General features: G+C 40.8%; 1 protein-coding gene and 1 long non-coding RNA gene across 2 annotated transcripts in view; one reads left to right on the forward strand and one right to left on the reverse strand.

Annotated features, from left to right (window-relative positions):
* Window positions 1-16,126, reverse strand: part of HDAC7 (histone deacetylase 7) — a 259,547-nt gene that overhangs the window by 118,951 nt on the left and 124,470 nt on the right. The window contains exon 3 of the mRNA XM_069970267.1: window positions 4,071-4,137. The gene's annotated coding sequence lies outside the window, so the exon portion shown is untranslated. The remainder of the gene's footprint in view (window positions 1-4,070; window positions 4,138-16,126) is intronic.
* Window positions 1-16,126, forward strand: part of LOC138792626 (uncharacterized) — a 59,501-nt gene that overhangs the window by 30,875 nt on the left and 12,500 nt on the right. The window contains exon 3 of the long non-coding RNA XR_011363167.1: window positions 4,409-4,511. This is a non-coding gene — a long non-coding RNA (uncharacterized lncRNA). The remainder of the gene's footprint in view (window positions 1-4,408; window positions 4,512-16,126) is intronic.

Consider the following 16,126-nt stretch of genomic DNA (forward strand, 5'->3'; position numbering starts at 1 on the left):
CGTGATTAATCTCCCCCGCCCCCAAATCTTTGATTAGTAAAGTGAAACACTTATTATAGGCAAGTAATTCTGGCTATATTGATAGTGCTAAATCCAATAAACTTGTTTCTGATCTTACAATAAAACGCCCACAAAGTTCCAGAGGCCCAGAATTGTTCTCATGTCTTTCTTGCACTATTTACCAGAGGAAGCTAGTTTAGGAAGTAAACGGTTACATTCGACTGATTCCTTCTTTTTGAAAACAAGCAAGTTGGCGACCACTTCCACTAGAGTAAGGATTCGGCACTGGATCGTGATTTTTCTGACTTGTTTTGTTCACAAACAGGAAAACAGCAATGCACTTGGCAAAGAGTTTGGAAGAGAAAAAGAAACCAGGTCCAAGCAGAACAATATTTCATCGGTAATGGACCCTTCAGCTCAATTTGTGCAGACTATACCGTATCACCCAACGTAAGCAATTTTCCTATGTACAGCAAGAAGGATGCACAGGAAACTACGCTCCATCCCCCAGTTCATGATCCATGACTGTGGGATACAAAGCCAATCTTATCCTCTTTCTCATACGTGCGTATTATGATCAGGCCTGGCACCACACGTTGGATTCAGAGGCTTATGATTCAACACACTGGCTTCTCTCTCAGAATAGACCTCATGGGCATTCTTGCCAACTAATAACACTTTGGCTTGATTTTTCTTGCTTTTCCATATGGTAAAGTGTAACGCTGTGCCAGATAGTGTTTGCCAGATTTAACACTGCAATCACGTTGCTGAGATTCTACACACATTTTGTGTCATTTTGCATCGTTACTATAGACCTCTCTGTTCATTGCTTGATGTAGCAAATAGGAGCAATGTTTTTTTTTTTTTTTGTTTTTTTTTATATAACTATAGTGCAATGGTATAGTATGAGCACATACAGTCCAGCAAAAATAAGGCTTTAATCTAGACCCTACAACCACAAGTTATTATTATTATTAAATTATTATTTTAACCATTATTTTGTCTAGTCAGGTAAAGATTCCAAGTCTGAGAAAGTCAAGTCATCCAAATAGCCAAAATTCCCAGCTGACTATGTATCCCATGTATATGGGGGGCCCTTTGACTCTCCTACAGATGGTGTTGGGGACAAGGATTGGGCATGTTGAAGTTCAATTGACCAATGCTTTTTTTTCCGTAGAGGCTGGAAGTTTAAAGTAATACTGTCACCCCCCTTACTGTTGCTTCATTTCATTAGTAAAGAGTGTCGACTAGGCGGGGGCCCCATCTCCTGGCTGGGTACAGGACCCAACTGTCACGAAGCCCCACCTAGGTGACACTGTCTGCTGATGAAATGGAGCTATTTTAGAGCAGAAAGATGACACAGACAAGTTTTATAGAGATATATTTTGAAGGTGCAGTATCTAAGCTTGTGGATGGTGAGTGGAATCACACATAGAGTAAGGGGTGGGGGATGACATTATTATTTTATCTTCTCCCCTTTCCATTGAGAAGACATGAACACAATTCCATACATGCGGGTGGGTCAGGACAGATAGCTATCAATGGAATGTATATTTGTCTAACAGCTAATCAAGATGTATGGCCACCTTTAGCTTTGAGCCAATATAATTTCTTTTTTTTTTTTTTACACAGCATACATAATGTATCTTGATTTCTCCTCTGTCAGGTATATTTAAGAACTGATGCTGGTGACAGGGCGCCCCCTGTGCGTTGGGGGCTGCAGCAATCATTCCTGCGAATCAAATGCATGGGTACAACTGGGGAAAAAATAAAAACTGTGAAAGCCAAAACTGCTTGGTTTTGCCAATCGGGCTGTGATTAAATTCTAGGGCCAAAAAACATTTAGTTTTTCACAGGAGAGTGAGTGCAATGTAATTTTGATGCATTTTTCCTGCTAACTTGCTTCATTGCCTTAAAGTATACTGATGCACCTACTAAGCAGTGGTTTTGGCCATGTTATTTTCACCTATTGCTGAATAAATAGATAACTATAATGAATTACTTAGCTATAAAGTCTCTACGAATAAAAAAATATTATAAAAATGGGTGATTCTGAAGAGCTTAGTGACCTGACTTTGGCCACCATGTCACTGTCGGTGGTGAACGCCTTCCCTTCAGTAAGTCAGTTTGTCAGATTTCTGTTCTTTGGAAGTGACGCTGTTGCTGTTATGAAGTGGAAACCTCAGATGGTGTCTTGTACTCTGTGAATTGATAATTCAAACTTTACCAACCGGCAGTTGGTCTATGAAGTTTGATGGATGCCCAGAGAGAGCTGCCTTTAGAGCTGCAACCGTTTCAGGATAGCTTTTTTGCTGTGACCATATTGGTCATGGCATTTAGTGTAGAAGAAGAATTTGAATGGTCTCAACGTATACATTTTTTTAAATTACAGATTGCAGTAATAATAATAATATGTTTTCCTTATACATTGTCCTAGAATATGTTGTCTTGGGGACACTAGTGATATAAAGATAAATCATCATAAGGCTGAAGAAATGGGAGTCACAATCATCTCAAATTTTTGGCTTCCGACTACAACTGCAAGTGTGCCCAGAAATCCTCATAGCCAGCATCGGGTTCGGATGCACTCGAGCATGCTCCAGGTTCACTCATCTCTAGTTAGCATTTCTCATTAGGGTCTCTAGCTAATTCCCGGTGATAAAAGTTTGGAAATCACTCTCCGGATTGGACAATCTTTTTATAGAGAACCTGTCATCACTTTCATGCTGCCTGGACTACAAGTCATTGAGGTGGTTCCCAGTAGTGTCTGTCTGCCCCAACAGCCTCTTCTGATACCTGAACAGGAGGATATCTATGAATTTAGGTTGGTGGGTTGGGGAAAAACAACCTGGGAAACCCCTTATGACTTGTGGTTCAGGAATCATGAAAGTGATGACAGGTTCCTTTTACCAGTGAATGGGAAACCTTTGCCCGCACTGTATAAATAAACCTGCTTCATATATTTTGCGATGGTTGGTTGAGTCAAGTAAATGTAGTGTAATTTTAATCTTTTTCTTATTTTTCAATTATGTCATAAATTGGGGAAAAGTTATTTCCTGCCATTTTCTTTAGTCCTTAGATTTGGGCCTCCTAGTATAGCGAAACAAATCAAGGTCTATTACTTCTTGCTTTTTACTTGATGTGTTTCTTAAGCTGGACCAAAGCCAAGTGTGCTGAAACCCTCTGGGTGTGATTGTGTAATGTAACATACAAGCGTTTGTCCTCATTTCCTGTTCTAACCGTCTGATTCATTAGTGCTGTAGAATTTTAGCACAAACTGTTTACAAAGGTGATTAGTAGGAAAATGACATTATGGATTTTCAAGTGGCGTGAATGATTGGGTTATGTGGATTCAACAGGATCCATGGCATCCTGTGTTTGATTTTAGTATACAGGGCATAGTGAACCGCAATACCACACAGAACTGAGGCCAAGAGTGGCTCTGTCCCGGGAAGAAAGAAGGTATGGTCTCCTAAACCAGCTCTACTGGAGCCATACCCAACAGTGCAAGTGATGCCTGGGCCTCACCAGAATGAACAAGAGGATGCCAGGGCCTCACCCAACAGAGCAAGTTATGCCTGGGCCTCACCCAACAGAGCAAGTGATGCCTGGGCCTCACCCAACAGAGCAAGTGATGCTTGGGCCTCACCCAACAGAGCAAGTGATGCTTGGGCCTCACCAAAATGACTAAGAGCATGCCGGGGACTCACTATGAGTGGTGAAAGTCCAGTCTACCCTTTATTTGTTTCCTAAACTCTTTCTAACATTAAAACCGTTCTAAACCCTTTAACATTGAAGGTACTTTTTTATGGTAGGTTGTCAATGTGTACATAGCAGGGGTTCAGGAGTCCCAGTAAGTTAGTACCTTCTACTCTGCAAGTTCTGCAAGTACCACTTCATCCCCAAAATATTTAGAAACAAGATGCTAGGGATATCTGAACTTGAACATATCCAAAACATGTTTCATGCTAATAACGTAAAAGTTATTACCTTGTCTGTTCATAATCCTAATAATGAACAATAAAGCAATACATGGAGATGTATTTTTTTACCTAAATGCCGTAAATTACCTGTTAATGATGTTGTCTTCACCTTAACAGTCACAGATTACACATGTCTTCCATCTTCTAAGTGTATCTGAAATATAATACATGTGTCAGACTTGACCACATAAGCCAACAAGACAAGAATTCACCCAGAAAACATAATTTAAGTTGCAATGGGACCAGTCCCACAAAAATCCAATAAACCCACATAAATGTCTAGTATAGTGATTCTCATCCAGAATTACAGTGTTAACATTCACAGCCAGTTTACAGTATTGTAGAAGCAGGCATATAGTTAAGAACCATACAGGGATATGATAGACATTGACAGCTGTATTAATAACACAAATCTTTTCTCATAGGAATGGAACTAAGGGAAGGAGCCAACATTCCACACGCTAATCCTTACACTGCTGCACAGATCTAAGATGGAGAGAAAAGAAAGGTGACAGTATTTGTTCATGAGTAAGTACACAATGAAAGTATCTATCAGAAATACCATTTATTTGGGTCCATGCATAACACTCTTCAAGGTTTTCATCTTGAGGCCCCTAAAAGGGGTTAGGGGCCTAGGTACAAAAGCCTTAAAACTGTTATGCGTGGACAGTTACAGCATTGCTTTAGTTAGAGGCTTTCAATACAGTTGCGTTAACAGGGTTGCCGAAAAATAAGAAGTTTTTTTTTGTCCCCCCCCCCCCCCCCGCAGAAACAGCGCCTCTTTTGCCTATAGGCTGTATCTGGTATTGCAGCACAGCCTCATTCATTCAGATGCAAGAAGCCAAGTCTGTGCCACTACATAGCAATACTGTGTTCACTGACCCTTGTGTATTTTTTAGCTATAGGTTCACACAGTATTTTTATGTCATTTTAAGACAGATTTTTTTTTTTTTTAAACAACAAAATCAGGTAAGGTTACAGCTGTTTTTTCAGCTACTTTTTGTTTTTGGGAAAGTTTTTTTTTTTTTTATAGTCCACAATTTATGTGCCAAAATATGGCCAAAAGAAATGGTTCCCAGGCCCAGTGTCTGTTGTCCTCATCTTTGGAAATACTGTTGACATCCTGTGCGGACAGGAAATGACCGCTTAGCCTACAGTCTATGCTGAACGGTCATTTCCTGTCCGCACAACACTTTAGCATAAGTTATGATGAAGAGGACAGTGTCAGACATCCGGCGGCCTGGAAACTGTGAGTGAGACGGGTAAGTATACGTCCCTGTTATGTCTCCCCCATAGCCCACAGGCACAATTTACACTGGACAAGCCAATTAACTTTTTGGTTGTAAAACTAATGGGTGTTAAGCTAACGACTGTTTCATTATTGAGTTCAATAGAACTCAATAATTAAAAAATAAATAAATATAAAATATAAATATATATATATATATATATATATATATATATATATATATATATATATATATATATATATATTTTGTAGGGATCTTCCTGGGGGATGGTGTGCTTGGACACAGTTCACATCAGACTTGGATTTATAAAAGAGCAACTTGGCGTTTATTTGCAGCATAAACAGTCCAGCAAACAGATATATAGCAACACTGTGCTTTTCAGTATTAAGCAAACAAAAAGGTCTTTCCCATCTGGGGGCTTACTAACAGGTTTTCTCACCTATCTGACACTATATAACATAGTGCGTCTTTCACCTGGGTATCACAGGGTGTATTTTAGCTCCAGCAGTGGCTGCATTCGCAGCTTCCAGCAAACACACAGGCTGATCACTCCTGGCTGAGAGCAACCATCTGCAGGCTCTGCAGAGCCTTTACCTTCTCAGGCTCATTAGAGCTCACCTGATCACAAAACCTTGGATTATGAGCATAATTCGTTCCGGGACCGTGCTTGTAATCCAAATCCACTATTAAACCAAAGCAAATTTTCCCATAAGAAATCATAGAAATGCAGACAATTGGTTCCACACCCCAAAATTAATGATATATTATTCTGAATAACATGTAAAACAAATGAAACAAACATTCAGAAACAGCAGAATATGTGATATTATAAGTTACTGTACAGTAATGGAGAGAATGGGAAACACAAGGGCTGGCAGAGACTGCAGGGAGCATGAAGGAATGAGCAGTGTAGATGTGGGCACAGTATAGTAGCACTCTCTGTCCGGGAAGAGAGGGGTTACAGCTATGAAGAGATTACCTCCACAGTCCTGTCCCCTGATGTAAGCCCCAGCCTGAATTAGATCTGCTATGATTTGGAAGGTGAGGGAGACTTCCTGGGTCAGAGTACAGAGCTGTAGACCCCGCTATCCAGACCATGCTCCTCCCCCACTCCCCCTTTCACCTAGTACAGGGAACTCTTAAACCAAAGCAATGCTCTTAAACCAAGTCACAATTTTGAAAAACTGTGGGCTCTTAAACCGAAAACCAAAATGCTATTAAACCAAGGTACCACTGTATATATATATATATATATATATATATATATATACACACACTGTGTGTATATATATATATATATATATATATATATATATATATATATACTGTATATATATATATATATATATTTTTTTTTTTGGCCAGTTTTTTTTTCACTGTAAAATAGCTTTTTTTACCGTTCACAAAACAACTATATGGCCTTTGCCAAAACTAGTTAGCTCCTTCCTATGGTGGTACATCCGACTGGTTAGATTTTATGTGGGCAGCATCACCCAGGTATAATCATGTTGGTCATTTTAAACCAGGAACAATAACACTTGAATTCCGTCTAATTCTCAGCCACATGGCTTTAGGCAATTTTGGTTACATTTCCCAGCGTGCGGCCAACCTCACATGTAGGATGTTTAGCCACTTTCACCATAATGATGCTCTATTACAGTTTCTTTAAGATGCTAGCACGCCTTACAGTATGTATGAAAATAAGCTCTACAGGTTTGTTTATTTGCTACAAATGACATGGATGTAAAAGAACAATCTAACTATTCACATGCCGCTGATTAAAGCCTTTGCTGGATACATCATCTCGTAAGCATTCCCTGTGTATTTATTTTTAGGGAGCCTTGTAAACATTTCACTTCCTGGTTGTGTGACTCCCGCCTGAGTCTCTGTATATAATATATCCATTTAACAATGTAATGGGCTGGGAGAAAGGAAACTTATCCTCAGCGGACTTGCATTGTGGTTTATTTGTATCATAACCTTTAACTCAGACAGTCTTTGAGTAATGACTGAAGTACAATCAGACGTCTATTTGATCTAGAACAATGCTGATTATGTTTCGGCTCATCTTAATCATGTCTGAGCTGCGGAGTCACTACAAGAAATGGCATTCTGCTTCCAGAAATTCCATATTTTATACTTAGTAATAAAAAAAAGGAGAAATAAACAAAGTTATCAGTTAGGATTATAATGTTTTTCAATGATATTAGTGCAATGTTCTCTAGACAAATCGCCGGACTTTATGACTTCCTGGCAATTTCCCTTCATGGCTACGACAGATCAGCTCCAGACCCTCCAAAAAAGTTCCTGTGAATAAGAACATTCTTGTTTATGTTAAAGGGTTTTTCCAAACCCAGACAGTTATAGCATATCCTAAGGATATGCTATAAATGGCTAATAGATCTGGGCAGAACCTGAATGACCTGCAACTAGGTGGCTAACAGTGAAAACAAGGGTTTTGAATGGTGAGGTGGCATGCTTGCTCAGGTTTATATCAATCTCACAAAAGTAAATAGAGAGAGCCATGTTTATGTTGGGCCGGACAGGGATTAAGTAGGACTATGAGACATTTATAGCATATTCTCCTCCTGTTGTGGCGTAGTGTAGATGTCACCTAGCTTGTGCCCTTGTCAGTGTGAGGTTCTTAAGGGGCCCATACGTCCCTTAACTTTTGACATGTCTGATGACACTGGTCTCACTGCTGAAACCTGCTGTGATCAGGAGATCTAGCCGGCATCAGCGTGATCCACCTCCTGGTAGCTTCATAGACTTATATTGTCAGAATTAGCCACTCAGAAGATACAGTGGGGGATTGGATCGCGCTGTTGCCACGCACTCTCCCCAACTATATCTCCTGATCACAGCGGGTCATGTTACTTTTAATGACAGGAGATCTCTTAAGTCGAACAAAGTGAACAATTTCAACAAAAACAAACATTTGTCCGGTGAAATTTAACAACAATTGCTGCAGCCAAGCAATGACAGACTGTTATTGTCCAAAGAGAATTCAGCCACATTGCAAATTTTCTAGAATATTCTTAGAGGATCCTAGAATATTCTAAGAAAGATCCTTCATCCTTAATCCAGTGTCATTGATGACCAGTTTAAACAACATTAACGGGCAGTACGGACTAAAATGTTATGGCTGTGTCTACCTACTGTACTTTTATCTTATGTGTGTGGCTATCTTTACTGAGTTTACACTGATTCTGGGACTTCCACATGTGAGCGTTCAGCCAAGAAACAGGTCATTCTGGCTATCAGTTAAAGTCCTGATGAACCTGTCAGTATAGTGTATTGGGCTCTCCCAACAGACTACCAAAAGATGATATCAGTGGAAATAGGGTTCAGGCATGATGAAAAATCACTGGCTGACCCCTTTGTTCTTGGAGAAATAAGTCACAGCCAAAACAGGTTGTGGCTTACCCTCCAGCCTCATCATTATCATTTGCATCATAAGGGTTTTTTCTTTTCCTCTGGATCAACACAGCACTGTAAATAGTTCTATATTACCAAAGATGGCAGGCTCTGCTAATACTGACACACCATGGCCAGTACCATTACTACTATACAGTGACCCAATGGTATTATCACACTGAACAAAATACACTTGCTACGACTAGTGGTAATTTTCTGAACTGCTTGGGGTCAGCAACGTTCTCCGAACCCAAATGCTCAGCATTTTACTCCCGGTGGTTGGAGAAGTTGGATGCTGCCTTAGGGTTCTATTACACGGAATGACCGATTATCGCTCTGTGTAATAAATACAATGATCAGCTGATGACAGCGATCATCTGCTGATCGTTTATATAGGATGGAACCAATAATTGTCGGGCGCTTACCGCGCATCGCTACGTGTAACAGCGGTGCACGGCCGGCGACTGGCAATTTACATTACCTATCCAGGCTACAGGGCTCCTCTTGCGGTCTTCTTCTCCCCGGGTCCCGCGTGCTCCAGCTTAAGAGCGGCCTGTCCCAGCTAACAGGCCGCTCAGCCAATCACAGGCCGGGACCGCGGCGGCCAGTGATTGTCTGAGCGGCCTGTCAGCTGAGATAGGCCGCTCTTAAGCTGGAGCACGCAGACCCGGGGAGAAGAGGAGCCCTACAGGTAATGATGTCCCTGCAGCCCTTGTTAAACGATTATCGGGCTGTGTAATAGGCCCAGTAAACAAGCGCCGATCTAGCAGATCAGTGCTCGTTTATGGTTATTATCGGGCCCCCATCGGCCCATGTAATAACACCCTCAGGGCTGCCAGGAAAACATTTATACAGCCTATAGGCTCCAAGTTTTCCAGGACTCCCTGGGATGGCATCCAACTTTTCCAGGGGTCAAATGCTGAATGTTCGGGTTCAGAGAATATTGCTGAACTGTTCTAATTTTGCTACCATACAGTGGTAAGATACTGATTGTACACAAGCACTCTGTAGACACTATATAAGTGGATACAGTAGTGTTAAATTCTAAATATTCACATGTACTGTCTTCTTTGATTGTATTTTTTCCCTATGCCTTAGACAGCCATGTGACTTGCTTAGTCACAAACAGGCATAGGTTTAAAAGTACAGTGGTAACTTGGTTTAAGAGTAACTTGGTTTAAGAGCGTTTTGGTTTAAGAGCTCACAGTTTTTCAAAATTATGACTTGGTTTAAGAGCATTGCTTTGGTTTAAGAGTTCCCTGTACTGGGTGGGAGCGCGAGTGGGAGAGGGGTATGGCCTGCATAGCGTGGTCTACAGCTCTGTACTCTGACCCAGGAAGTCTCCCTCACCTTCCAAATCATAGCAGATCCACTTCAAGCTGGGGCTTACATCAGGGGACAGGACTGTGGAGGTAATCTCTTCATAGCTGTAACCCCTCTCTTCCCAGACAGAGAGCGCTGCATGTATGTGCCCACATCTGTCCTGCTCATTCCTTCATACTCCCTGCAGTCTCTGTCAGCCCTCTGTCAGTTGTTTTCCATCCTCTCCATTCTGTATAGTTACTTATAATATCACATATTCTGCTGTTTCTGAATGTTTATTTGTTTTATATGTTATTCAGAATAATAAATCGTTATTTTTGGGGTGTGGAACCAATTGTCTGCATTTCTATGATTTCTTATGGGAAAATTTGCTTTGGTTTAAGAGTGGATTTGGATTACAAGCTCAGTCCTGGAACAAATTATGCTCATAATCCAAGGCACCACTTTACTGATTTTATATGTGAAGGCATTGCAGGTAGTGTATAACAGGTAGCTACAGTATAACCAATTCCAGACCAGATCATCTTGGATTTTAAAATAATTTATTCCCATGTTTGTTTGGACTGGACACTGTGATGATATTTACTTATGATTATAGGTGGATATACCTTTAACAAATACCTATGAGTGGTGCCCTGGAGCAAAAGATTAAGGAATTTCATTCTTTGTTTATTACACCAGAGCACTCCATGAACAAAAAGCAACGTGCAGCAGCTCCAGAGGCAGCTCACTCCATGGACAATGTCTAATCCTCCATGCTTCTGTTTTACAAGTATGGATAAAATATAAGCTCTAGGAAAACAACACAAAATCTTCCTCTTATAAGTTCACAGTAAAGTACTCAAGGTACTGGAAGTGCCAGAAGTGCACTGGGCACAAGAAAGCCATTGGATTAAAAAGAAAATATAACCGAGATTTTTTTTTTTTACTGCTTAGAGCCAGATACTGAAACATATCCTTTTTTTATTACTGGTTTCCATTTTCTAATTGTATTTTTTATTTAATTTTTAGTATAATGTTATGGGAGCAGCCATCTTATCTGAGTTGTTTTTACCAGTATTAAGTAATAAACTTTATAGCAAGCCCTATGGACAAAGGAACAATTCTTTTTTGGTGGGAGTGTTTTCTAGGTATGCTCTGTGACCTATGCAGAGGACATTTTACAGGGAGGGTGGAGGCTGGCCTGTCAGCTTCAGCTATAGTGAATGGTGTCTAATGTGTAAACTGGTATCACCTATCACTATACTCCTGTCTGTGATAATAAGCGGGACACTTCTGGAAAGGGATCTATACAGAACAGAAAGTCTCAGCCTATTGTCTAGTGCAGTGCTTCTCAATTCCAGTCCTCAGGCCTCACCAACAGGTCAGGTTTTGAGGATATCCAATACAAAGAACACCTGTGATAATACCTGATGCACTGAGTATAATATCACCTGTGAAATACTAAGGAAATCCACAAAACATGACCTGTTGGTGAGGCCTGAGGACTGGAATTGAAAAGCACTGGTCTAGTGGCCAGAATGAAAAATGTAAGATGCCAGAATTATTTTAAAATGTTGATTAAAAATGGGGGGGGGGGGGGGGTGTGGGGGGGGTGGGGGTGGGGGGTGTCACTAAAATTGTTTAAGATGTTTCATATAACATAATGATTAAAACTATAGTTCATTTGCTGACCATTTTTGCATTTTAATTTTTACCTCCTAATAACCATAACTATTTTATTTGTCCATCTACACAGTTTGCAAATATATATACATATATCTGTACCGTAACCATAACCCCTGCCCCCGTGTTTCCATCACATGACTAGGACAGAATTTTATCATCTAGAAGTTAGCCCCTTCCAGTCATAATACGTATATACACGTTCCTACTGCACATACCCGGTGCAGTAGGAATGTATATATACGTTCCTGCACTAACAGGGTTACTGATGTGTGCGGGACTGCTGCAGTGAGAGCGGCCCCGCACACATCAGTGTGTGCGGGGCCGGAGGTAATGAGAGGCAGATGCAATCTCGCAGCTGTGTCTCCTTAACCCCTGAAACGCTGCGATCTATAGTGATCGCAGCATTTAAGAAACTCAGTGACAGAACAAGCTTCTGTCACTAAGTGATCGGGACCCTTGCAGGGTCGCTTGTGCCGATGGGCGGGGGTAAGTCACTTACCTCCATCCTGTCGGATCGGCAATCTAACAATAGAGTCTGGTCTCAGGCAGGCTCTATACACAGATTGCCAATAACACTGATCTATGCTATGTGCTGCAGTGGAAAAAAGTGTAAAGAAAAAGTGTAATTAAAAAAAAGTTTTTAAAAGTATTAAAAAAAACCTTAAAAATCCCCCTCCTAATAAAAGTTTAAAATACCCCCTTGCCCATTATAAAAATAAAAATATAAAAAATAAATAAACATATTACATATCGTAGCATGCGTAATTGTCCAATGTTTCTGCGCAGAAACAAAATTATAAAAAGCTCAGAAAATTTTTCTGTTACACCATTATAGTATAAATAAAAACAAGAGATCATGGTGCAAAAATGACACCCCAACCAGCCCTGTAGGTGGAAAAATAAAAGCACTATGGCTCTTAGAAGGAGGGGAGGAACATTGCATTAATTTGACCCGTGCATCAAAGGGCTCTGTCTTAAAGGGGTTAACAAAGAAGTTTTCTATGTCACGACAACAGATTATGAGCAATCGATGCAAAAATACTAAAAAAATTCAAAAATTTTGTTATATAATTTTTTTTTTTTTTTTTGCTGATACTGTTAAGTTTTATTTTAACACTACTCTGATGTAGCTTCTTTAGGGTACATTTACACAGAAAGATTATCTGACAGATTATCTGCCAAAGATTTGAAGCCAAAGCCAAAAACAGACTATAAACAGAGATCAGGTCATAAAGGAAAGACTGAGATTTTTCCTCTTTTCAAATCCATTCCTGGCTTTGGCTTTGTCAGATAATCATTTAGATAATCTTTCTGTGTAAATGGACCCTTATTTAGACTATTTGGCTGTGCAGCTCACAATACCAACACCCAGGTAAAAGGTGTCAGTGGATTCCATTTACTATCAGGAGGAGGGTAATGGTGCGTTTACACAGACAGATTTATCTGACAGATCTTTGAAGCCAAAACCAGGAACAGACTATTAACGGGGATCAGGTCATAAAGGAAAGACTGGGATCTATCCTCTTTTCAAATCCATTCCTGGCTTTGGCTTCCAAAATCTGTCAGATAAATCTTTCTGTGTAAACGCACCCTAAAGAGGAGCGATTACTTGGTGATCCCTCCCTTATCTACCCATAGTTATACAATGCTGAACAATACCTGCCATTATCACTATTGCCTAGCATGTCACTAGCATAAAACTTCTGACATGCAGAGTGATACTGAATTATTAAGGTAATGATTATGTTGTAAGCAATGTGGACCGGCCACTAGATTCTTCACATTGCTACAATGGCATATTTTAGAAATGATTAATCTGCTGGCTTAGTTCCCAAATTTCTGCCTAATGGGCAGCGCCATGAGGCTACACCCTTACCCTGCACCTGCTTGACTTGAGCATCAGTTCTTCCAATACTATCAGTGCCAGAATAATACCAGATATCATTCTAGATGTGAAAAGTGCTGTTGAGATTGTATGTGAGTATAGTTACAGCAGGGAGAATGCAGACTGAGATTACTGTTTGTGGAGTAACATATGGGTATAGAGTAGCTCTAAGGACTGTAGTTGTGCACACTAACACTACACACTGGTTTAGGTAAAGGACTTATAACCTATGTCACTTCTAGCCTGGCATTTCCTCCAGCCATTAACCCAACCACTGTAGAGAGTGTGTTTCCTGCCCGCTGTTATTCAGTAACCCTTATTAAAAGTACACCAGCAAAACACTGCTTATCATTACTTCGCTTGCAGCCTTTTGCTGACTTCCGTAAATAGACGTTTTATCTGATTGGCGAGCCTGGGCTGGCTACAAAGCACACATCTAATAGAATAGTGTGATAATGAAACTGCTCTTGGCTGAAACACAAGGGAGATATATATATACAGTGGTACCTTGGTTTAAGAGTAACTTGGTTTAAGAGCGTTTTGGTTTAAGAGCTCACAGTTTTTCAAAATTGTGACTTGGTTTAAGAGCATTGCTTTGGTTTAAGAGCTCCCTGTACTGGGTTGGAGCGCGAGTGGGGGAGGGGCATGGTCTGCATAGCGTGGTCTATAGCCCTGTACTCTGACCCAGGAAGTCTCCCCCACCTTCCAAATCATAGCAGATCCACTTCAGGCTGGGGCTTACATCAGGGGACAGGACTGTGGAGGTTATCTCCATAGCTGTAACCCCTCTCTCCCGGACAGAGAGTGCTGCATGTATGTGCCCACATCTACCCTGCTCATTCCTTCATACTCCCTGCAGTCTCTGTCAGTCCTTGTGTTTTCCATCCTCTCCATTACTGTACAGTAACTTATAATATCACATATTCTCCTCTTTCTGAATGTTTGTTTCATCTGTTTTACATGTTATTCAGAATAATAAATCATTATGTTTGGGGTGTGGAACCAATTGTCTGCATTTCTATGATTTCTTATGGGAAAATTTGCTTTGGTTTAAGAGTAGATTTGGATTACAAGCACGGTCCCGGAACGAATTATGCTCGTAATCCAAGGCACCACTGTATATATATATATATATATATATATATATATATATATATATATATATATATCACACAAACCACTGATAGGTTGACAGGTGAATTAAATATCATTGATCATCACCTGTAGGTGGCAGCTGTCAAGGGGGTGGGACATATTAGCCAGCAATAACCAGTCAGTTAATAAAATATGGCAGTGTGAGGATCTGAGCGACACTGATAAGAATTACATTGTGAGGGTTAGACAGCTGGGTCAGAGCATCTACACAACTTCAGATTTTGGAGGATGTTACTATAGTTTCCCAGCGCAGGTGTACCACTAAGTTTTATACACCTGGGTAAAGTAACCCACTCAGGTTCTTACAGAAGGGGATTAAGGAGAGTGTATTGTGTATTTTTTCCCACCAGATGTTGCTGCATTTCTTGTATGTATACTGTATTGTGAACAGCTGAAGGTTTCATATGTTCTGTTGTGTCACATGTCATTTTTTCTTCAATCACAGGTATAGGCTTGTTTCCCTCACTTTTCTGCCTATGCTCTTCCCTTGTCCCCTCTCACACACATAGCCCCACCAATCACACTCTAGCTGAGGTGTCCCTATAAAAAGGAACTAGTTTCTGTTGGGAGGGTCTTTTTAGTCAGTAGAGGTAGAGAGAGGCAAACAAAGAAACATAGAGAGTAGTTCCTGCAGTGAAGCCAGGGCAGTGAAGCCAGCTCAGGCCAGTAACCTTGTCAAGGACCAAGAGACGTATTCTTTCTTTTATGCAAGTAACTATCGCTTGCATGCAGTGCTAGACCCTTAGGAGGGAGAGACCACCTCTGAGGAAAACCTTGGCCACGCCAGGGATACCTTCAGCAACACACAAGACAGTATACATGAGGCTAGGTACTGACCCCAGTAGGACAAAGCAGCGTATAAGCCCACGTAGCCCACGAGCCCAGGGTCCTCGTACTACCCTAGCAGGATGATCGGTACCCTGACACTATAGTGCATAAGGCGGTCAAATCCACAGTATCTATACGTGAGTGCAAGTATCATCTTCTCCTTTCAACTACGTTATCTCGGCAGAGAACACTGCTACACAGTCTTTGTGTTTTATATTCATCATCTTCTGCTTCATTCCACACTACTATCATCATTACACCATCCATTCCATCATCTCAGGATCCAGTTAGGTGTCATTCCTTATTTTGTGAATAATGGATTGTAGAAGTTGTGGAACTCCAGCACTGATTGTGGCTGCAGGGAGCCAGGAAACCAGCTTTAAATGTGATGGCGTCTTAAGGACGTTCTTACTGATAAATTAGGGATTTCTAGCCATGACATGTAGCCTTATGGCAGAGGTGCCCTTGGTGCCTATGGAGGCAGACCATGCAAATGCTACAGGGCCTGTGCGGCAGACATTCACCTCATTCACCTATGAGTAGAATTTTGGCAAAGCCTGTGTAGGCTTTCAATCACCTAGGCAAAGGTTAAGTTATCTGCCTAGCCATGTGTCTAA

This window comes from Dendropsophus ebraccatus, chromosome 5, assembly GCF_027789765.1.
Source record: "Dendropsophus ebraccatus isolate aDenEbr1 chromosome 5, aDenEbr1.pat, whole genome shotgun sequence".
NCBI classification, from domain to species: Eukaryota; Metazoa; Chordata; class Amphibia; order Anura; family Hylidae; genus Dendropsophus; species Dendropsophus ebraccatus.